At 43.3% G+C, this 22,914-nt stretch overlaps 1 long non-coding RNA gene across 1 annotated transcript; it reads right to left on the bottom strand.

Annotated features, from left to right (window-relative positions):
- Positions 1-350: 350 nt before the first annotated feature.
- LOC123787295 (uncharacterized) lies at positions 351-3,799 on the bottom strand. The gene is made up of 3 exons (XR_006778139.2): positions 3,636-3,799; positions 3,122-3,211; positions 351-543 (listed from the first exon to the last, which is right to left on the bottom strand). It is a non-coding gene; the product is annotated as an uncharacterized LOC123787295 (long non-coding RNA).
- Between the last annotated feature and the right edge of the window lie 19,115 nt (positions 3,800-22,914).

Below are 22,914 nucleotides of genomic sequence, written 5' to 3'. Positions count from 1 at the left end.
AGAGGAAATCTTGCCATTTGCAATAATGTGGATAAATCTAGAAGGATAATACTAAGCGAAATAAGTCAGAAAAAGACAAATAATATATGATTTCACTCATGTAGAATTTAAGAAACAAAACAAACTAAAAAGAGACCGAAAAAAGATTTTTAACGATAGAGAGGAAACTGATGGAGACCACTGGGGAGGCAGGTGGGGGGAGGGGTGAAATAGGTGGAGGGGATTAAAAGTACACTGATGATGAGACTAAGTAATGTATAGAACTGTTGAATCACTGTATTGTACGCCTGTGACTAAGGTGACACTGCATGTTCATTATACTGGAATTAAATTTTTTTTTTAAGATTTTATTTATTTATTCGACAGAGAGAGACAGCCAGCGAGAGAGGGAACACAAGCAGAGGGAGTGGGAGAGGAAGAAGCAGGCTCAAAGCGGAGGAGCCTGATGTGGGGCTCGATCCCGTAACGCTGGGATCACGCCCTGAGCCGAAGGCAGACGCTTAACCGCTGTGCCACCCAGGCGCCCCTGGAGTTAAAATTTTTCTAGAAAAGAATAAAAAAACAATTTGAGGTACCAATTTTTTATTTCTCAAATGAGCAAAAAGTTTTAAAAAGGCTTATCATACTCAGTGTTTGTGAGAGTTTAAGAATGCACTCTAATGAAGTTGGTGAGGTTATAAATGAGGACGAGTTTTCTGGGAGGAGAGGCAATTTGGCATATGTCTCAGAGGCCTTGAAAAAAATGCATACGATTTGATCTAGCAAAGTTTGTTCATAGGAATTTATCATGAGGAATAAGTAGCCTAGTGAGCAAGGATGTATGTACGAGGCGTTCATTGCAACAGTATTTATATCAGCAAAAACATCTATTACTATAGAGAAGTTAAAGCACATTCACAGTTTGCGGTATACTAACCCCCTCTTAAAAATAGTAACGTTGATCTATTTTCATCTCACATCCCAAATGTAGAGGAAAAAAAATCAAATGATTAAGTAATTTGTAATTTCTTTTATGGAAAGAGAAATGTATATAAAGTCATATACACTAAAACGCTAATGGTGGTTAGCTTTCTGCAGTGGTGGATTTGGGATGGTTTTTAATTTTGTCTCTCTATCCCTTCCTACATTGTCCACATTTTCTACATTGATTACTTGTTACTTGGACAATAAAAATGGCTATTGCCTTTCCGAAACTGAGATTTTTCTGACTCTGAAATGGTGAATCACACACAAGGAAATAAGAGGGTTTCATTCGCCGACAAATATTAAGTTCTTCACGACGCTAGGAAACTCGGCCTCTGTCTAAAAGCTAAACTCAAAGTGAGGGTGAGTAGGATTCACGAAGAAGAAAAAGCAGCTTAAAATAAAAATCTGGAATCCGCAGAAAGGATAGATCTTTCTAAAAGGCATTTGGAGGAAAGGGGGCCTTCACCTTGGCCTGGCCTAATTGCCGCACCGAATCACTGACGTGTCAGAGGAAACACCCAGACAGTGACACGGCTCTTCTTGTATCGGGCAGAGAAACACGCGGAGCTGCAGGGCCACCCTCCAGCAATTTCTGAAGGGAATTGCGGATCCTTGTTCCTGAATTTGTGGAACAGGATCTGGGCCAACTCCTTCCCTTTTTTGACGAACCAAAAATGAACTCCTTATGTGAAATCTGGATCGGTTCCAACACACCCAGGGCTCAAGGTTGTCAGCCAGCTGTTGGCAGCTCACGCTAATTTTCTTTTCTCTTCAATGGTGCAGAAATATGTTGCTTTACATACACAGGGAAAAATGAATGGAAGGACCTGATTTGCAAATAACCCCAAACCTTCTCAAATGAGCTTTAAGATCTGATCAGTGTTTACCCACTCGTTCTGTGGCTCCCAACTGCATAGACAGGGGAGAACTGCCCTCTTGACTTAGGATGTATACGGGGAACACCCCAGCAAATACCCCTGGAAAGGACAGGACGCGAATACCAAGGAGGAAACTATCTCCTCTGCAACTCTCTCGCCATTGGCAAAACTCTCCAAAAGCTTACTGCCTCTCTCAGGGATCCTTAAGGGGGTGCCTGGGGAGGGGTGACAGGCCCAGTTTGCTGTAAGGGACAAGCTAGTAGGACCTCCATGCCCTGAAGGGGAGGTTACGATCCAAGGCTGCTTTGACTAGTCCTTTAAAGAATCACTTTTGATTCTTATGCCCTCATTTGAGTGACTGACCGAGGAGACCCTTCCCCTACAAATTTGTATTATTAACATATTAGCTAACTTAGGAGCTGAGTCTTAAACCATCTAGAAGGCTACATTTTATTTTACTTGGGGATGGGGGGCAGGGAACTTCCAAGTTCTAATGAAAAGTATAGTTTCCTATATTTATTTAAAATAGAATATATCGTAAAAATATATTTTAGGAAATAGAATATTCAGGGAAACCTGCTATCTTTATTCTCTATCCTCCAGTTTTAGGAGGAGGTGGGATAGGCCAGTGGTTAAGGTCAGAAGCACTGGAGTCTCTGTTTCTTCATCCATAAAATACCATCTACCCCGCTGGCTTGTTGTGAAAATGAAATAAAACAATGCTTTGGAAGTGCACACTGTTGGCTTGGCACAGACCAATTAACAGAGGCCAGCAGTAAATACCACCGGGTCACAATCCACTTAGCAAGCATCTCCACAGAATTCTAGGTATTTCGAGAGGCTGGCATTGGAAACTTTTTTTTTGTTAATTGTTTCAAAATACTCTCTCCTTCCAGAAACACTGTGTGTTTGCTGTGTTACGGGGGCTGATTCCTCCCCCCAGGCCCACCGATACACTGGGCCGGGTCTGCCCCTTGGGGAACCCCTGCTCGGGATCACGGAGCCCAGCTCGCTCAGTGCAGTTGGACTGCGGACAGGGCCATCCGCGTGGGTCAGCTCGGGTAGGGTCGGCAATCGCTCGGTCCGGGGAGGGTCACGTGGGGTGACTGACAGGTGGGGACCTGTCAAGGGAGGGCAGGAGGCCCCCACGCAGCCAGGAAGAGAGCCAGGGCGGCGCGGGAGCCCGAGGCCTGCTGGTCCTGACCACCCACAGGTCCCGGTCTTAGCGTAAACGCTCTCATCGGCCTTGAGTGAAAATAAAACTCGAGAAAACGAACCTTTCCTTTCTCTCAGCCTTCCAGTCACAACCACATGAATTCTTCTGCAAAGTAGATACTTCTGCCCACTAGGGGAAAGGTCAGGAAGTGCTGGAAAGAAAGAAAACACAGTGATTAATATTTCAAGATCTTATCTTCCACACCGCAGAGAACGTCTTTTCTTCTGTGTAGTTGTTGGGAACGCAAGGAAAATCAAGATAATCGGGGCTGTGGGGCCTCCCGGGGAATTTCTCTGATGTTATTTTATTTACTTCTTTATATTTTCTTAAAGATTTTTTAAAGTAATCTCTACACCCAACGTGGGGCTCGAACTTACAACCCGGACACCAAGCCTAGCGTGCTCCCCCGCCAGAGCCAGCCAGGAGCCCTGAAGGATGTTAAGTCTGAAATTCAAAGAATCCCTGCGACGCGCTGGGGGTAGGGACGGAGGGGGACAGGAGTGGCCGCTGTGGCCCTCTTGTTTTCTTTGTGTGTACTCAGTGTCCCCCCAAAATTTCTCCCTCAGCACCCTGACCTTCCTTCTCCTCCCTGAAGCCCTCTCCCAAGCCCTGGAAGAGCCAGGAGACCAGAGAGTTGAGACGCGAGCCGTTCAAAGCAAGACCGAGGCTGTGAGCTGACTGCCTGCCGTCTCCCGCTGGCCGCGGGGTGGGCAAGCTCAGCAGTGGTTAAGAACTGCTAGGCTTTACCACTGGGCCTGCCTCCAGTTGGTCTCTGATTCACGGATGAAAGTGGAATTTTCCAGGAAGGCTTGATCTGGGAGGAATCCTTCTCTTGGATCTACAAGTTCTCTTTATGCAGCAGGAAAATCCCACCCAGGGACCATCTGTGGGCAGTGTCTGTTCACGCCACCAACCGTCTCCTGAATGAAGGACAGGAATCGCATCTTCAGGGGGTCAGCCCCGAGTGCGGTGTGGTTTTCACAGGCTTATCGATAAAGTGTATAGAGGGATTTGGGGTTTCTGTTTGTATGAAATAAATTATTTTATTAAGTAACGTAAAAGGAATTTTGCAGTATAATTACCCTGAGCAAGTCACTTAACCTCTTTAGGTCTGTTTTCTTATCTAAGGAGTGAAGGTTTGTACAATTTTTTTATACCCATTCTAACATTAATGCTATCCTTTTAAGAAACATTCTAAAGTAGTTAAATAGCTTATATTGGGTGTTAGACAAAATTTTTCCATTAAAAAAAAGCTCCAACTGACAACATTTAGCTGTTAGAGTATTTAGGTCTTGTTCATTTTCTAGGTAGTGGTGAGTGTATTTGTTAAAAGTTAGACTTACCTGACTCACTTTTTTTAAAAAAGATTTTATTTATTTATTTGACAGAGAGAGAGAGAGAGAACGAGCAGGGGGAGCGGCAGAGGGCGAAGCGGGATCCCCATGTGGGACTGGATCCCAGGACCCTGAGCCACCCAGGCACCCCTGACTTGCTTTGAGTGCTTGGCAATATTATTTACAATTAAATATCAGAATGCTAATCCCTAAAATGTGGTCACTGGGATGAAATACTAAGTGAGACGGGAAGGTCAGACCCCAGGAATGACGTAAAGGTGGTAGAGGGAAGGACCCTTTGTCACTGAGGGACGGAGTAGCACGTCTTGAAAGAGAACACGGAGCAGCACTATAATCCACAAGACTGGCCAGGACATTCGAGTAACCAAGACTTTCCAAAGCGTGGGGACTGAGCGAGCGCCACCCACAATGGCAGCCATCATATTCATTTCCCAACCCCTCCTTCAGGGTTATTTCTGTAGACAGGCAACCACTGTGGTTGGAGCCGGAATGGGAGGGAGTCAGGGAAGGATGCTTTGGTGTCTTTGAAGTGAATACTTAAAAAAAAAAAAGCAAGCTACTGAAGGGGAGTCATTATTTTGTTTGACTTGTTCTCCCTCTTCAGCAAAACATACACATATACGTAGAGGATCTAATACCACTTTCGTCAAGTCACTCGGAATTAGAAGACAGAGTGGTGATAAACACCTAGATCTGGGCTTGCAGAGGATTCTTGGCCTCCTCGGTCTGCCAGACGCCAGTGTGCCTTGGGTGGCCTGATCCGAATATACGGATATTTGTCAGAGGGCAGTCCTTTCATATTTAGAAAGCATACAGTCACAGGCATGGGCTGGGACATCAGTAGACCTTGGTAGCGGTGACATCTCTGCTCACAGGTCCCATGCTGCCGATGGGGCCCTATTGGTCCAGTTAAGATCTCTAGGCTTTCGGATGCCAGGGGAGCAGCAGCATTCTCCCTTCTGCATCTGCACGCAAACATTTCTTTCCTTTTCCCAGAGTGCCCTGAAGAAAAATACCCGCTCATGCCCATGTTCATTTCAGACACAGAAAGAATTTTTATATCCCATCCTGGAATTTAACCTGGAGTTTAGCTTCATTGCAAAATCCCGCTCAGGCTTTCTTCATCCAGGCTTCGGCCTTTTGCTTCAATGGGCCTGTGGAATCACTTTATATCATCCCCACGACATAGTTTCCTGTCTTTATTACCGAGTCCAGGGCTCATTCCATTTTCTGGCTTTGATGATTTTTCTACTAACTTTGTCAAAATTTTTACAAAGACCTGTCTCCTCAAAATTTAAAACCATACCATGGCAACTCTTTTAATGCTTTTGATGGGAGTAACTGGTAAAATCTTGAAGACATCCCAACCACCTTCATCATCACAAATAATAAATACCTCTAGATTGTACTTGAATCATATTTTGCCTGCAGGGAGTTTATAATCTGGCACACAACGATCGACAACAATTTACTTAGCCTAACACATTAGTGCCCAGCCATCAGGATTCAACGCTCTCACTGTGGCCCTGGGTAGAGGACGAGTAGGATAGAATTCTACCTCTATGCACAGTTCATACATGTTAATGTCAATGTCAACGGAAGAGTTTCTTAAACTAAGATTACCAAGTGGAAGCAGTAAAAATGTAGTTCCTTGAAATAAAAATTATGTTCCTTACCAACTTAGAGAAATGGCATAATCTCCTTTTATTAAAACTCAAGTTTCAGGGTACAGAGTCTGGTCTAATAGTTGTGTCTCTCGTGAATCTCGTTCTTCCCTGCAAGTTAGATTGAGGCCCATTAAAAGCAGATTACAACGAACGGGCACTTTTATTTTAGTGCTCCCCAGAGGAACAGTGCCTCTGAGCAGCAATCTGCATACTAAGGCAAGTTACCCTTCCAACAAGCCCCCAGCTACCTCCTCTGAGAGGGTAAGAGCTACACGGACCCATCTTTTGGAGATCTGGTGGGCATTATATATTTGTATCTTGAATAGAATGTATGATTTCAGCACAACTAAGCACACTGTAAATTAATTTAAATAGGCCAGTTGTTAGAATAGGATTTTCTTGGATTATCAAAATTATGTTTGCTGCCTACTGGTGTCTGGAATTATTGACTGGCTCTAAGGATCACACACAAGCATTTATTCCAGGGCTTCTGTTCACTTAAACTATACACAATTCTGCATTCTTTCTCCTCCTGCAGACTTTTCATCACTTGGCATGGAAATCATGTAGAAGAGAAACTCACAGACCAAAAAAGCATAGCAAAGATTTTTTTCTTTTTAAATATCAGGAAGGAGAGGGGAAATTCCTGAATGTAAATGGCAGGGTCTAAAAGTCAGAGTGGAGTTTCCAAGGTCTATTTATAGTGGTTTAATCCAATCATGGGAATTCGAGACTCTGTAGTTGTCACAAGTGGCTGAAAAATGAAAGAAAAGTAAAATCTTTTTCCCACATGGAAGACTGGAAGGTAAACCTATCTAATGTGAGAAATATGCCTCCGTTTTTCTCTGAATCAAATTAATCACCCATATCTCTCTTCCATTCTCACTGTCATTTATCAATTTAATATGGGAGAACCCAGGAGCTACTCTCCCGGATATCTGGCAAATGCACTCTTAATTTTTTACTTCATAATCTATTTCGCCTTCATACATTTCCATGCATTCCACATTTTGTCTTTTTTTTTTTTTTTTTGGTGGCAGTGATGGGACCATCAGATGGTTGCTGTCATTTTTATTTTATTTTTTATTTTTTTAATAATATTTTTTATTATATGATGTTAGTCACCATACAGTACATCCCTGGTTTTTGATGTAAAGTTCCATGATTCATTAGTTGTGTATAACACCCAGTGCACCATGCAATACGTGCCCTCCTTACTATTCATCACCAGCCTATCCCATTCCCCCACCCTCTCCCCTCTGAAGCCCTCAGTTTGTTTCCCAGAGTCCATAGTCTCTCATGCTGTCATTTTTAAATAAGTAGAATAAGACATCCAGAAAGAGGCTGAAGGAGTGTACCCAAGTAGCCAGAGGTATATAAAAGGGCAGGTGGTTGTCACAGAACTTTTACTTCTTCCCCTTCAAGCTAACAAGTTCTATCTACTTTCTCCCCGCTGTGAAGAATGATTTCTGCCCCCTCTGGGCTGCCTGCATGCATAGGACAGTGTGGGTTGGCACCTGAGACCAAACAGAGGCAGAGCTGATGGAAATCAAGCATAGTTTTGTCACCTGTCAAATTCCCCTTCTGTTTCCTCTTTGTCTGCTTGCACTTGTGGGCGCCCTAAAAGGTGATGCTGTTACCTGTCATCTGTCCAAAGTCAGGCAAGAGTCTAAAAAGGTCTTTAAGGTTCAAAGGCATTTTTCTGTAGAGGTGGGAGTCATTTTAATTAGGAAAGGGGAAGTTTTTGAAATGGGTCGGTTTCTTAAGAACTTTTATTGGCAGTTTGCCTAGAAGCTGGTCTTTCCTGCCCCGCATCATGGGGCAGCCCCACTGGGAAACAGAACGGGAATTGTAACACAGAGCATTGGTGATGGCCAGAACTGCTGCAGTGGTTACTGGAGCCTGGGGCCAATGCTCCATAGTTAGTAGAGGTCATTAATTGGGTAGTTGTTGGGGGCAAGCTTGTAGTCTTAAAGGACCCAAAGACCTTAGACTTAGTTTAAGGGAGCAGCAGGTGCCAAAGAAAAAATCGCTACCTTGAGACATGGATGCAAGAAGGAGCACAGTTAGGATCGCGGGTTAGTGTGCGTACCTTATTGCGTTAGGGTTGCACAGGATAAATTGAGCCAAGTGAACCTAAATGAAAGATATCAAGGACAAAGTGTGTGAGAGATTAGAGCAAAGAGAATTATTGATTTCCATCACTAGCCAGAGGTGTTTCTCCAACCCAACAGTACAATTCAGGTGGGATTTGCAAATACAAAGGCCGAGAGAAGGAGAGAGATGGAAAATTGTAGCAGTGGCAACACCGAAACCAGGTAGTACAGAAACTCGAACTCAGGCAAGCCAGGCTTAGTGTGGGAAAATCCGATAGGCCAGACCTTTCTGGAGGTGGGGCAAGTGTGTTTGAAGGAACAACTGATACCCAAAGACCAACATGCTGCCCGTGATCTCAATGTTCAGGTGCCACTAACACTGTGGGACACATGGAACTGTCCTGTGTGTCTGTTTCATACAACTGTAGCTTAAAGATGGCAAATAGGCTATTTGCGTCTTAGCCCTCCCGTGTTCAGAGCCCTCTGTGAGCACCCCTCACAGATCATACCACTTCCAGACATGAAAACGGTCACAGAGCCATTCTCCCCCGAGGAGTCAGAGTGATCAGGATTGGAGTGGAAGGGGAGAACTATTTGCAGTCTCTGCAGGGTTTTTGGTCTTCTCGACGTATTTGTTTGCAACGTGACAAATAAGAAAGCTCTATCCAGAGTTGTTAAAATAGAAACTCCTACACTGGGCGTCAGGTTACTACATTCCTGGGCGAAGTTTGGCAGCACCCCACCCTGCGTTGCCATGTTATCTGAACTCATAAAAATGGCACCGAAATGGGACTATCTTGGCAAGAGTGAGCGGAGATCACCTTTTAGTGTGGAGGAGAGAGGGAGAGAGAGAGAGGAAGAGAGAGAGAGAGAGGGAGAGAGAGGGAGGGAGGGCGGGAGAGAGAGAGAGGGAGGGAGAGAGAAGGTCTGAGCCTGGGGAATGGAGGAGATACACAGGGGTTTGGGTCCCCCCGCCCCCAGTCCACTGAAATTCTTACTGCTGCCTCTTGCTTTCTGTGATTTCACCTCAAAACTAGTTTCTCTTTTCTTTGGAGGATATCATGGACTCCGGTGCCAGCCCAGCCATGACTGATGCCGGTTCCGGGACCCATGACCTGCTTTTGGGTGAATGACAGCAGAAATGTACATCACGTCATCGAAGAACTTGTGTCTTTCTGAAACTTCTGTGTCAAGTTACTTGGGTGAGAAGAGGGACAGGATATCCTCACGTAAGCGGGTAATTGCAAGTGGGGGACGTGGCTGCGTCCCACGGTCCCAAGATGGCGTCTTCGCCTGATGGAAGGTGATGCCGCTTAGCGCATCCGCTTCCTCCTGATGCTTTGCTTTTCTTTTTTCTTTCTCCACAGACCATAATATGGGTCTGAAAGCTACCTTATTTATTGAAGAATTTAGGGTCTTTTTTCCTTTACTAAATTTAGACATTGAAAGTTACAGTTTATCATTTGGTAGGCCTAATATGTAACTTTTCCCATTCACCCCTGAGTCAGTAAAGACCTCAGTGTCTGGTTAAATTGATAGAAAATCTAACCAAACTGTACTAGGAAGATTCATTAATTATTTTAGTTTGCACCCCTCCCCCACCTTCTTTAAGTTTCTTGTACTTTTTCTGTTTTCAGTCTAATTGAAATACTAATCTCTGTATAAATGCAAGCAAAGTGTTCAAAGTACAGCCCACGAATTATTTCTTTTCACGCCCCAGACATCAGTCTCACTGGCTACAATCTTGCACACTCATAATAATAACAGAGATCAAGATTCAATTCTTGAACCGTAAAGAACACCAGCAAGTTAGGAAGGAAAGAAACATTCTACTTGTACAAATGTCTTCTGGGTTAATATAATAGCCATTACTACCATTTAGAAAGCATCCGATATGGGTTAGCATTACACTTAGTGTAAGACGGTATGCCTTTAACTCTTGCAATAGCTTGGTAAGAATAGACACTGTTTTCCTAATAATATAGGTAAGAATAGTAAGCTTCTAAGAATTTAATTATTAGCTTGTTCAAGTTCACACTGCTAAAAAATGGCTCAGAATGCATGCTCCCAGAGTCCCCTTCTTATATGTCCATGAATAAATTTGGCTTTGATCAACAGATCTTATTAATGACTGTTACTTCCCCTGCCCGCCTCCCCCCCCACCCTTTACAGAGCTCTGTCATATACATTGTTTCCTCTCATTCAAGCCTCATAACAATTCTGTGAGTAGGTCATTATAATCCCCTGCTCAGATGAAAAAACTAAGGCCCACATTCATGAAACAATGAAAACAAGTCAATCCTCAGGGCATTTGTGAATATACTCTGGCTAAAGACTGATATTCTATTTCAGAAGAGGAAGCTAATTGAGCAGGCTCCTCTCCAGAGAATTCTGATTTATCAGTTATGAACAAAATTAGTTGAATAATCTACTAAATTTATTGATTCAGTGAGAAGAAAGGAGAGTCCCAGGTCAAAGGAGAGCAAGGACTGCTGTTTTTACCAATCTGGGTCAGTGCACACTACAGGCTAGTGTGTGTGCATGCGTGTGTGTGTGTGTGTGTGTGTGTGTGTACATGTTGATGTCATCCTGGCAGCCTGAGTGTCTGAAGGATCCTCAGGTCTTTCTGATCCCATCAGGACAAGCAAAGGCAATTTTCTCAGCATGTTATTGCCAGAGTGTACATCTTGTTGTCTCAGACTCTGTGGAGAGAGGCCCATAATCCTTTTCTGGAGCCAAGTTGGACCTTGCCAAGAGCTTCCAGACAGTTAAGATACAGCCTTCACCTACACGTATTACCCACCCCATCCTTCCAGTTGTCTCCCCCAAAACCTTCACACTCTCTGAATTCAAACATGGCGTCCTGCTTACCTTCTAGCTCGGCATTGTAACAGAGGAGAGGCCTCTTTTTATAATTCAGGGACTGCAGGGTACAACCACTTAACAGAACTGCCCGTGGGCCAACGAGAGAAACCTTTGTTATAAGGTGGCTTTTGCCAGGGCTTTTTCTCTGAGAGCGATCATCAGTAAATCTAAAAAAAGAGGCCACACCTGAACTAGCCCATGGCTCAGGAGCCCATTGCACACTTTCCTTTGGGGGATTACTGATTCTGGGCAAGCTCTTCAAATCTCTGGGCCATACTTGTTCTCTCTAGACTATCACAAGAGCTCACCCACGTCACAGAGAATTTCCACAAATCCACATTTACGTCTCCTCACAACGAAGTCAGAATAACGTTGCTCTTGGGCGAGGCTAAAACAATTACACAAGAGTAGTTCTTTCCCCGCCTGTCCCTTCCCTGGTACGCTGCACAGCTGTTTAAGAATTTGGCTCCTTGGGATGATCCCTAAAGCCAGAGGTATTGTCTGTGCTGCCTCTGAGAGGCATTTTTCCACTTGCTAGGCCTGTGGTTGGAGGGAGGAGACAGGCCTGGGTGTGTCAGCTTGGGTGTTATTGTTAGTACGGTCTGTGTCAGCATGGGCTGCGCGTCAGCTTGTCAGTCACATGTCCCTGAGCCTCACTGGGGAACCACGGGGATAACAGCCCTAATCCAGCCCCACAGAGAAAGCTGGAACCCTCAGGGGGCTGAGAGCCTCTTCTCTAACTGCAACTAGGCATTTACATCCCAGGTCAGCCTTTACCGAAACACCTTCTATTTTTAGAAAGAAAAAGGCACCCTTGAAGGGTTAACACCAGTGAACTTTTGGGAACTTGTTGAGAGATTCCTGCCCCCCCCCCCACATATTTTAGAGTTTAGGAAAACCTAGAAATGAAATACCCTAAAAAAGCCAGTTTCTATGCTCCCAAATCATCTTTGTATCTTTAAAAAAAAATGTGTGCGTGATCTTCAAGGGAAAAGGAGAAGAATATATATACCACTGCTGACTTCCTATTTCTAAAGATAGTATCCTAATATCTATAAATCAAACTCACTACTTTGACTTTATATAGCAAGAGACAGAGTTTTGAAACACTGCAGTTCTGATCCCTTCTGCAACCCCCTTTTCTCATCATTTTTAGCTTTCCTAACATGTGGAGACCTTTGGAATGCTGAACTGGGACTTATTTTTTTCCAGGGGCTGGATTCAGTTTACCTTTGCCCTACCTGTATGTAGCAAGTAGAATTTACCAAATGAAGGGATAGTAAGAACTTGATCAGGAGGGATTTCTTCATTTACTAAAGAAAGGGTTTTCTTCATCCCATTTTAAACCATTTTAACATCATTTGTTTGAAGGCAAACAATTAGTGAATGCATTACAAAGCAGTACTTCAGATATGAAGGGTTTTGGGTTGTTGTTGTTTTTTTTTTTTTAGAGCTTATTTGAAAATACCAAAACTTCTTTTGAAATTCTGTAATTTCTCACTAATTCACCCTAGGCTTCCCTCCACTTATTGCAAACGGGTGAGATTTTATGGAGCGTGGAAAATGGGACACTCGGGGGAGGAGAGTTCCCAGCAAGGGTGAGGCGTCGGCTAGCAATGTGGGGTAGCCAGATGGCAGAGCAGAGAGGGACCCTGCATCCATGATCTCATTCATTCCCTCCATAAATATTTTTGACACCTTTAGGCACTGTGTTACGTGAAGAGCATAGAACACCTAATACACACATTGCCTGGACCCGGCCTCACAGCACTTAGAGTCAAATAGAGAAGAGAGACGTTATCTTCTAACACATGTTTGAGGAGTGTTATCAACTGAATCGTGTCCCACCAATTTTCATGAGGAAGCCTTAACCCCCAACTGACTGTTTTTGAGATAAGGCCTTTAAGGAGGTGATTAAAGTTAAATCAGGACCTAGGAGTAAAGACCTGATCCTGCAAGACTGATGTCATGAGAGACATCAGAGCATTCTCAGCACTCATGCAGAGGAGAGGCCATGTGAGGACACAGCGAGAAGGCAGCCATCTGTAAGCCAAGGAGAGAGTCCTCACCAGAAACCTGTAGTGACAGCACCTTGATGTTCACCTCTAGGACTGGGAGAAGATAAACTCTTGTTGTTTAAGCCTCCTGGTCTGTGGTATTCTCTTACGGCAGCCCAAGTAGACTAATTCAACAGGGGACGCGTGGAGCTCTTTGGAGGCATAGTGCAGAGGACCCACGGCCAGATTCGGAGCAGCAGCATCTGAGCTGAGACCTGGAAGAACAGCAGGAGTTGGAGAGGGGAGATGAAGAAGGGGCAGGTTTCATGTGGAGGTTGCAATGTGGGTGAAGCCACAGAGGTAAGGAGAGCACGGCCTGGAGATGTCAGAGGAAAAGAAGGTCAGCAACTTGGAGCGTAGAGGGCAAGGGTGTGGGTTCTGGAACAGATGAAGCTCCGCAGGTGCAGAAGGCCTTTAGAGCAGGACTTCTCACAAGTCTTCAACACAATCCAAGTCTTCTTTCCTCTTGAGATCCCTTCTTTCCCCTTTGGGCTTCTATAACACCTCGTCCTGGTTTTCTTATTTCGCTGGTCACTCTGAGTCTCTTTGATGTCTCCTTTTCCCTACTCAACCTGTGAATATTAGAGTTCCCAAGACTCAGACCTGAGCTCTCTTCTCTGCTCTTTTTACATTCCTTCCAATGTGATTTTATCTAGTCACGTGGCTCTAAATAGCATCTACATGCCTAGGACCTCCGAATCTCTATCTCCTACCCTTACCTCTATTCCCAAATATAGATTCACATGTCCACTTGTTTCCTTGATCTCTCCCTTTAGCTGTTCAAGAGGCCATTCAAACATAATATTCAATTAGATAGGATATGGTTAGGTATGAGCAACAGAAGACTCCAATTTAGGGGCGCCTGGGTGGCACAGCGGTTAAGCGTCTGCCTTCGGCTCAAGGCGTGATCTCGGCGTTATGGGATCGAGCCCCACGTCAGGCTCCTCTGCTGGGAGCCCGCTTCTTCCTCTCCCACTCCCCCTGCTTGTGTTCCCTCTCTCGCTGGCTGTCTCTATCTCTGTCAAATAAATAAATAAAATCTTAAAAAAAAAAAAGAAGACTCCAATTTAAATGGTTTAAACAGCAAGGCATTCTTAGAGTACGGTTGCTGACCTGGGTGAGTCATAGAGATGGTACTGTACAGGAGAGGACATATTTTCCTGTACCCCCTGATGCTGAGTGACTGAGTCCTGAAAATTAAACTAACAAAAGACAGATTAACAGGGGGAAACACTTACTTACACACACAACACAGATACATACATGCAAGAGTGCTCAATGATGAGTGACGTAAAGGGATGGGTAGAATTGGGGCTTATATACCTAAATTAGTAGGAGAAAGAGGGGTGAGAAAAGGCTTCTACAGGGCAAATAATTTTTTAGGAAAAACAAATGAAATTTGAGGAGAAAAAGAGATACAAATGTTTGTGATGCTTGTCTATATAGGCAGGCGTGGTCTTTCCATGTCTTTCAAGGCCGTAAAACTGCCCTAGAGAGAGGATTTACTGGAGGTTTACTCTTGGTCTCTGTCCTGGGAACAGACCCACCCTAACAAGGGAATTTATGGTAGACTGATTTCCCAGGAATTTCTGCTTTTAGTCAGATAAGGAAAGCTCCACGAAGCCGCCTTTCTGCATCTGTTGAATTTCAGATGTCTTCAGTTTAAAATAATTCTTAGCCTAAAATGGCATATTTTGGGGCGGCATATCCTGATCTCCTTCAGTACTGCCTCCTGCCGGTGGTCAAAGTTACACAAGGAGGTCAATCCAGTATTCTGAATTGGGTCTTGGGCTAATTCTTGAATTGTGAGTCACTGTGGGGCCTAGGTTAATATGGTTCTTAGCTATAACCTAGCCACTTTTATCATTCTATTAGCATAGGACTTAAATCCAAGTCAAGAGATTCTTTTGATGTATGAGAGGGCCTACCCTGGCCTTCTCCCTATAGCTCTGTTGTTTCCTTGCATTCTGACCTTGGGCTCATCGTGAGACGTGCTTTAGCCAGTGGAATGTTAGCGCATGTTCAACCAGAGGCTTAAAAATGTCTTCTATGTGGGGGGTTGCTTTTTTCCTCTCTTCGACCCCTATCACCACCATGAGAATGAACCCAGGCTAGCCCGCTGGAGGATGAGGAACCGCCTAGAGCACAGGTGAGTGTTCCTAGCGCCGGCCATCCTAGACCAGCCAACCGCAGACGCAGGTGTATGCCCAGCTAAAATCAGGTAAGTCAAGCCCGAATCAGCAGAACTCCCCAACCAAGCTGTACTCACAATAAGTGACAAGTGCTAGCAATTTTAAGTCACTAGCACTAGGGGTGGTTTAATATATAACAATAGCTCACGCATACGTGTGGAAAAGACCTAACCTTTTTGAATGAGGAGGGTGAGGGGACACCTTAAGGGTGGGGATTGTACGAGTAGGGTTCCCCCAAATTATATCTTCCAAATCTAGCAATCTTCATCCCCAGATTTCCTGAAATGGGAAATTTCTAAACTGGGCATTCTTCCCATAGATGTTGCTGCGGCCCTCACGGAGTATTCTTTGATATGCAAAATTAGAGCACTGGAAACTTCTCACCTCTCTGTGTGGAAGAAGGCTGGTTAGTGGACCAAGAAATGTGGAAGCTATTAAAGGAGGCAGCACAAGGCTGTCGCATGAGCACAGGAGATGGGATCTTTAAATGGGAGCATCATGGCAGTACATGGAATGGTCCTTGTGGAGAAGGGTTTCCAGCAAGTTCTTTGGCATTAGCTTTTCTCCCCTCTTCAGATCCTGAAGTTATGGGCAAGCCTCCAGCCAGAGCTTCACACAATGGCTGGTCCCTCCTTTCAGGCCTCAGAGGTGCCCTTCCTTTGCCAAAGGATTTCCACCAACCCCTAACTGCCCACTAATCTTTACCTTCTGTTTCCTCCACTACGTCTTTGAAGATGCTATCAAATTTTAAGATCCAGCTTGGTGTCCTTTGCGGTTTCTTTGTAGGGGGCTGGTGCCGTCATTTAGACACTCTTGACACATGCAGGTGTCAGGCAGAGGAAGAAAACAACACACATTCCCGATACACCTGGTGCACCGCTCATTGGTTGAGTGGCCGCAGTGCGGTGGGAAGGTGCTCACTGACAGAAGGATCTGACAGGCCGGCTCTCAGGGCGTGAGAGGATAGGAGAGTTCTCCGAGTAGGAGGAAAGGCATATGCTAGTGTAATGCAGTGTATTATTTTATGAGGGGACTATTTCAAAGTGCCGTGGTGCTACAACGAATGTGGCTTACTAGTTAGGCACATAGACTTTGGAGTCCGACAGAGCTGGCTGCAAACTAGGATTTGTGATTCACTGCTGCTGTCATTGTGGGGCCAATTACTTAGCCTGCACACCACTGTGCGATGAATAGAATAATGCCCATCTCCTAGAGATGTTGCAAGGATTAAGTGAGATATAGCATGTAAAATCCCCAACATGGTACCCAGTATCTCATAAGCACTCAGTGTAGATGATAATGATAATGGTGATTCCTTAAGATAATGTTCCTCAAAATATATTCCATCCAGTAACGGCGTACTTGAAAATCTTAATACACGTCCTGGTTGGGGGGCAAGTTTCAGAGGTCACAGGGAACATCCAGGTACTCACAGCTCTCTGGAGCTGTGCAGTAAAGAAGTCAGTAGAGTTTTGTTTCACCCAGGTTGTCCCAGGTTTATTTGAAGACAGAATCTTTTTTCCCTCTTAGAACACCTATTGACCTCACTAATGTGCCCCAGGACACTGTTTGAATGATGCCAGTTTGTGGAAAGAATTCTCCTTTGTGTGACCAGTTAAGAATCTATCACCAGAAAGCAAATAAGAGTTAAATATAAAGAAGCTTAAGTATAAAGCCTGGCTTCACTGAATGTTGGACCAATGTTGTAGTTGGCTCTTGGCCTCGCTGGAGTCTGGGAGCAGAGGAGATCATCATCTCGGCCATCTGCCGTGAAGAGGGCAGCACGCAGTGTGTAAGGCAGGCTTTTAAATTCTGAATCAGAATTTACTGTTCCGACTGCTGGCTTCACTTTTAAACAGAAGCCACCCAGACCTCTAAGTGGAAGCTCAGACCCCTGAAGGAAAGACCTGAGTTCTGCACCATCCTAAGACCACCCAGGCCAAGCCTTGACTTTGTTTTTTTTTAAAGCCAGGAATGGCCACACATATTTTACACTTTTGTTTGAGTTTGTTTTGTAGGAAACCACATGAAGTGTAAAACAAGTCAGCCTGAGCTGGTCTCCGTGTCGGAGAAGCTCCACACAAGGATACTTTTGAAGAGGAAAGTTACCGTTTGTCAAAGAATATAGGATTGACTCCTAAAGCAGGATGACTCATAAAGAGACCGGGGTTTGGATGGCCACCCTCTTGAATAACAGCTGGCTATTTCTACTAAGGAATTTTTTTTTTTAAGAGGGAGTTTTCCAGAGAGTTACAGAAAGTATATAGGAGACCCAAAAGAATAAAAAGAAATGTCATGTTTTTGTAAGGAAAATGTACGTTTTTAAAAAATATTGAATCAATGTGCAACATAATATTGAATTGGTATGTTAATACAGAGTCAATGGAAGGGAATTTGCAAGGGAAGGAAACACCAAATTACTTTTGTGATGAAACAGTCTATGTATCTTGCCACGAGAACATGTTTAGTCCCATGCTTTGTGAATTGATACATGGCAGAGAAACATGGAATGCTTACCAACTCACTTTACGAAGAGAGAAAAATAAAAATACCAAATTTTAACAAAGGTCACGCAAACAGAACTTCCGTCCCAAAACAATGAAAAATAAAACCCTTCAGACCACGGACACTGACTTAAGAATACAAATTGAAAATGAACTGAGAGACTAAGAAATTGCATTCAGCAGCATCTGAAAAGACTACAATCTGACCAAGATTTACCATAGGAATGCAAGGAATGGTTTATTAATAGGAAATCTATAAATAAAACATATTTCAATAAGTCAAAAGAGAAAAATTATATAATCGTCTTAGCAGATGGTACCCATTTAGGATTAAAAATACACTGAAGTGGGGTTAGAGAACAGTTTCTCAGTTTTACTTACTAGAGATACCAAATGAAGACCCAGTGCAGATTTTCGCTAGAACTGGAAATAGGATAAGGGTGCCCAGTATTACTTTCACCATTTTATATTTTCCTGGAAATTTCAGCCACTGAAATAAGATAGGAAACAAATAACCGTGGGATAATTTTATGCGTCAACTTGGCTAGGCTATGCTACTGAGAGGCTTGGTCAAATATCAGTTTAGATGTTGCTCTGAAGATTTTTTTTGAGAGGTTGACTCTCAAGATAAAATTTTAAATCAGTCCACTTCGAATAAAGCAGATTGCCCTCCATAATGTGCATGGGCCTCATCTAATCAGTGGAAGGCTATAAGAGAAAAGGACTGAAATCTCCAAGGGAGGACAAAAATCCTGCTTCCAGCCTGCCTTTGAATTCAAGACTTCATTAATTATGCCCTAGGCCTGCCCTGCAGGTTTCAGATTTGTCAGACCCCACAACTGGGTCAGTCAATCCCTAAAAATAAACCTCTCTGTATATAATATACACACACATCTTCTTGGTTCTGTTTCTCTGGAGAACACGAATACAAATAACAACTAACACCTGCTAAAGATGTTGCCAGGCAATGTTTTAATGTTTACTTGAAACAATGATTTAAGGGGCATACCTGGATGTATGAACGCATTTAATCCTCACAGTAACCCTAAAAGATACGCAATTTTTGTCCTTATCAGAAACTAATCAGAATGAAATATTCTGAGGACTCATAGGAATATTCTGGGCCGATTCAAGAAGGATAACCAAAAGCCTCAAGTTCCTAGCCTTTTACTTTTAGGCACGACTCCAACCGGCTCTTTCTGGGTAAGATATATCAGTGTTCTGAGACCTTGCAATGGCGGTGAAATCAATCCTACTATCCTGGCAGTAGCAACTACATTGGACACGGGCTAGGAAGCAACAGTATTCAGGAACCACTGCGGGGATTTGGCCTGTACTCGACTTGTACTCTGACAAGCCCATATTAGTTTCCTATTGCTGCTGTGACAAATTTCTACAAACTCAGTGGCTTAAACAACACACGTTTATTATTTTACAGTTCTGAAGGTCAGAAGTCCTAAAACCAAGGTGTCCGCATGGCCGGATTCCTTTTGGAAGCTCTAGGGGGGATTCCATTTCCTTGACTTTTCCAGCCCCTAAAAGCCACCTGCATCTCTTGGCTCATGGCCCTTACCTCTATGTTAAAAGTTAGCAGCATAGCATTTTCAAGTTTCTTTCTTTCTCTCTGCCCTCTGCTTATATTTTTCATTGCCTTGCCTCTCTGGTTCTGACCCTTCCAGCTCCCCTTTTTAAGGACCTTTGTGATTACTTTGGGCCCTCTGGGATAATCTATCTCAAGATCTTACACTTAATCACATCTGCAAAGTCCTTTGACGCAGAAGGTAACACATTCACAAGTTTCTGGGATAAGGATATATACATTTTTGGAGAGTATTGTTCTGTCTACCACATGTACCAAGCATAGATGAAAGACCTCATCGTACCCTTCCTATGGAGAAGTGTGCATGCTAATGGAACAAAGAGAAGTTGGTCTTTCAACTCCTATTACTATCACGAAGCATGTCAACTTTCAGTGTTTCCCTGTTCCTGGTTCTCTAGAGAGAAGCCTGTTGCACACCCAGTTTTAGAAAAACTGTAGCACAGGAGAGAGGAATAGAGGCTGGAAGGCAACACTGCCTTCTAACCTTCCCATATACACATAACATCAGAAGCTTTTATGAAACTAAAAACATGGATCCATATTTTTCTCACCTTATTGTGGGCAAGGCTATTCCAAATATGAAACAAAGACCAAATTCACAGTGGACAAGGTTCATAGCTGTGACTCACTTAAAAATTCACAACTTACACAGGCTTTTAAAACACAGAAACAGATTTCCAGTTTCTGGTCCCACATGTAAGTAGCTTGGAAGCTGCCACTCCGTCTAAACGAGTACAAATCTGACCAAACTGGAAAACCAACAGCTCTTCTTGGATTTTGTAAGAGAGCGGAGGACACAGGACAAACTGCTGCCCCCAGGATTAAAGAAACAGATGGGCTAATACAGGGAGTCATGGCTTACCAGGGTGGAGAATCACGGGTGGAAACGCCATGGGATCCTGTGCCACGGTATGAACATCTGCACTGATAAATTCTTGGAGGCCCGGTGTAGACAACTCTAAGCGCCAAAAACTCTAGGGAGACCCAGTCATAGACGGGCCCCCACAGTTTTGTGAGATTTATGTTCAGGAGCTCGACCGGGTTCTCACAGTAAATAAAAAACTTTCATGTGCTTCCATCAGGCTGAGAGGAAAGGAGCCATTTTGAAACGGGCCAGAGCTCTCCCTTCTTCTTAATAAGGCCTTCCCTCAGCAGAAACTAGTTAGCCAGTGCTTAACCTGCTGGAATATTATCAGAACCTAATTAACCCCAGGGGAAAAGAAACACCAAATTCCATCTGGCTCTGGCCTTCCACGTGGGAAAAGGAAAATACCCAACCTCAGCCCAATCTAGCCACCCTGTCTCACCTGGTGGAGAGAAAAAACCGAGAAACACTTGTGAGGTTCACAGTCTATAGACATAAGCTCACTAAAAGACTGAGATCATCGAACTTCTCTCCCCATCCCATGCCACCTATTTATAGCAGTTCAATTTACCCGGTCTGTCGTGTCCGGCTATGAGAAAAAGTTACAAGGCATACCAAAAGGCAAAAAACACAATTTGAAGAGACAGAGCAGACATCAGACCCAGACATGTCAGGGATGTTGGAATTACCAGACAGGGAATTTAAAACAACTATGATTAATATGCCAGGAGTGCTAATGGATAAAGTAGACAGCATGCAAGAGCAGATGGGCAATGTAAGCAGAGAGATGGGAATTTTAAGGAAGAACCAGAAAGAAACGCTTGAGATCAAAAACACTCTAACAGAAATAAAGAATACCTTTGATGGGCTTATTAGTAGATTGCACACACCTGAGGGAAGATTCCCTATGCTTAAGGATATCTCAATAGAAACCTCCAGAACTAAAAAGCAAAGAGAATAGCCTGAAAAAACAAAAACAAAAACAAAAACCACAACAGACTATCCAAGGACAGTGGGACGGTGGGACAACTACGAAAGATGTAATATATGCATAATGGGAACACTTCAAGGAAAAGAAAGAGAGAAAGGAACAGAAGAAATACTTGAAACAATGATTACTTGAGAATTACTCTTCAATTAAAGTCAGACACCAAACCACAGACCAAGAAGCTCGGAAGACACCAAACAATATAAATGCCAAGAAAACAAAAAACACACAAAACCCCAAAATGAAACAAAAACAACCCAACACTTAGGCATATCATTTTCAAAGTACAGTAGATAAAAGATAAAAACATCTTGAAAGAAGCAAGAGAAAATCAACACCTTACCTACAGAGGAACAAAAGTTATACTGACTTCTACTTAGAAACCATGCAAACAAGAAGAGAGGGCAGTGAAATATTTTAAATGTTAAGAGAAAAAACCCCACTACCCTAGAATTCTGTACCCTGTGAAATTCTCCTTCAAAAGTGAAGGAGAAATAAAGGCTTTCTCAGACAAACAAAAATTACAGGAATTTGTTACTACTTGCAGTAAATGTTAAAAGTTCTCTAGAGAAAAGGAAAATAATATAGGTCAGAAGCTCAGATCTACATAGTGAAAGGAAGAACAACTAAGAAGGAATAAGTGAAGGTAAAATCAAAACACATTTTTCTAATTCGTAATTGATCTAACAGATAATAGTTTATTTGAAATAATAACAATGTATTCTATTATGTATGCTCACATAGACAAGCATGCATATATATGTATACATACACATACGCGTACTTACACATGAGTGAAATGAACGACAGCAAAGATACAAAGGCCAGAAGGGAAGAATTAGGATTATTTTGTTACTGTAAGGTATTTATATCATCCGCAAAGTGGCATCGTGTTATTTGAAAGCGGACTTGGATTACTTGTAAGTATGTATTGCAAGTTCTAAGGCAAGCACTAAAAGAGGTAAAAATATAACCGATATCCTAAGAAAAGAGAGAAAATGGAATCTTATGAAATGCTTGATTAAAACCAGAAAAGGCAGAAGAGAAATGCAAGACAAAATAGGAACAAAGAAGAGGGGAATGAATAGGGTGTACATTAATCTAACTGTATCAATAATCACTTTGAACATCAGTAGCCTAAGTGCACCAATTAAAAGACAGAGATTGTCAGAGTGAATTAACAAACAAGTCAACTGCATATTTTTACAAGAAACCCACTTTACCTATAAAGGCACCTATATATAAAAAGCAAGTAGATGGAGAAAACTTCACCATGCTAATGCTAATCAAAAGAAAGCAAAAGTAGGGGCGCCTGGGTGGCACAGTGGTTGGGCGTCTGCCTTCGGCTCAGGGCGTGATCCTGGCATGATGGGATCGAGCCCCACATCGGGCTCCTCCGCTGTGAGCCTGCTTCTTCCTCTCCCACTCCCCCTGCTTGTGTTCCCTCTCTCGCTGGCTGTCTCTATCTCTGTCGAATAAATAAATAAAATCTAAAAAAACAAAACAAAACAAAAAACAAAAGAAAGCAAAAGTAGTTATGTTAATTTCATACAGTAGATTTCAAAGCAAGGAAAGTTATCAGGGACAAAGGAGGGAGTTACATAGTAAGGAAGGGTCAGTTATCCAAGACATCAACCCTCAATGTGTATTGTATGGGCCTAACAA

The sequence above is a fragment of the Ursus americanus genome, chromosome 17 (genome assembly GCF_024610735.1).
Source record: "Ursus americanus isolate L20-20 chromosome 17, mUrsAme1.1.p, whole genome shotgun sequence".
Lineage (NCBI taxonomy): Eukaryota > Metazoa > Chordata > Mammalia > Carnivora > Ursidae > Ursus > Ursus americanus.
The sequence above is the reverse complement of the archived record's forward strand: the minus strand, read 5'-3'. Positions and strand labels throughout refer to the sequence as shown.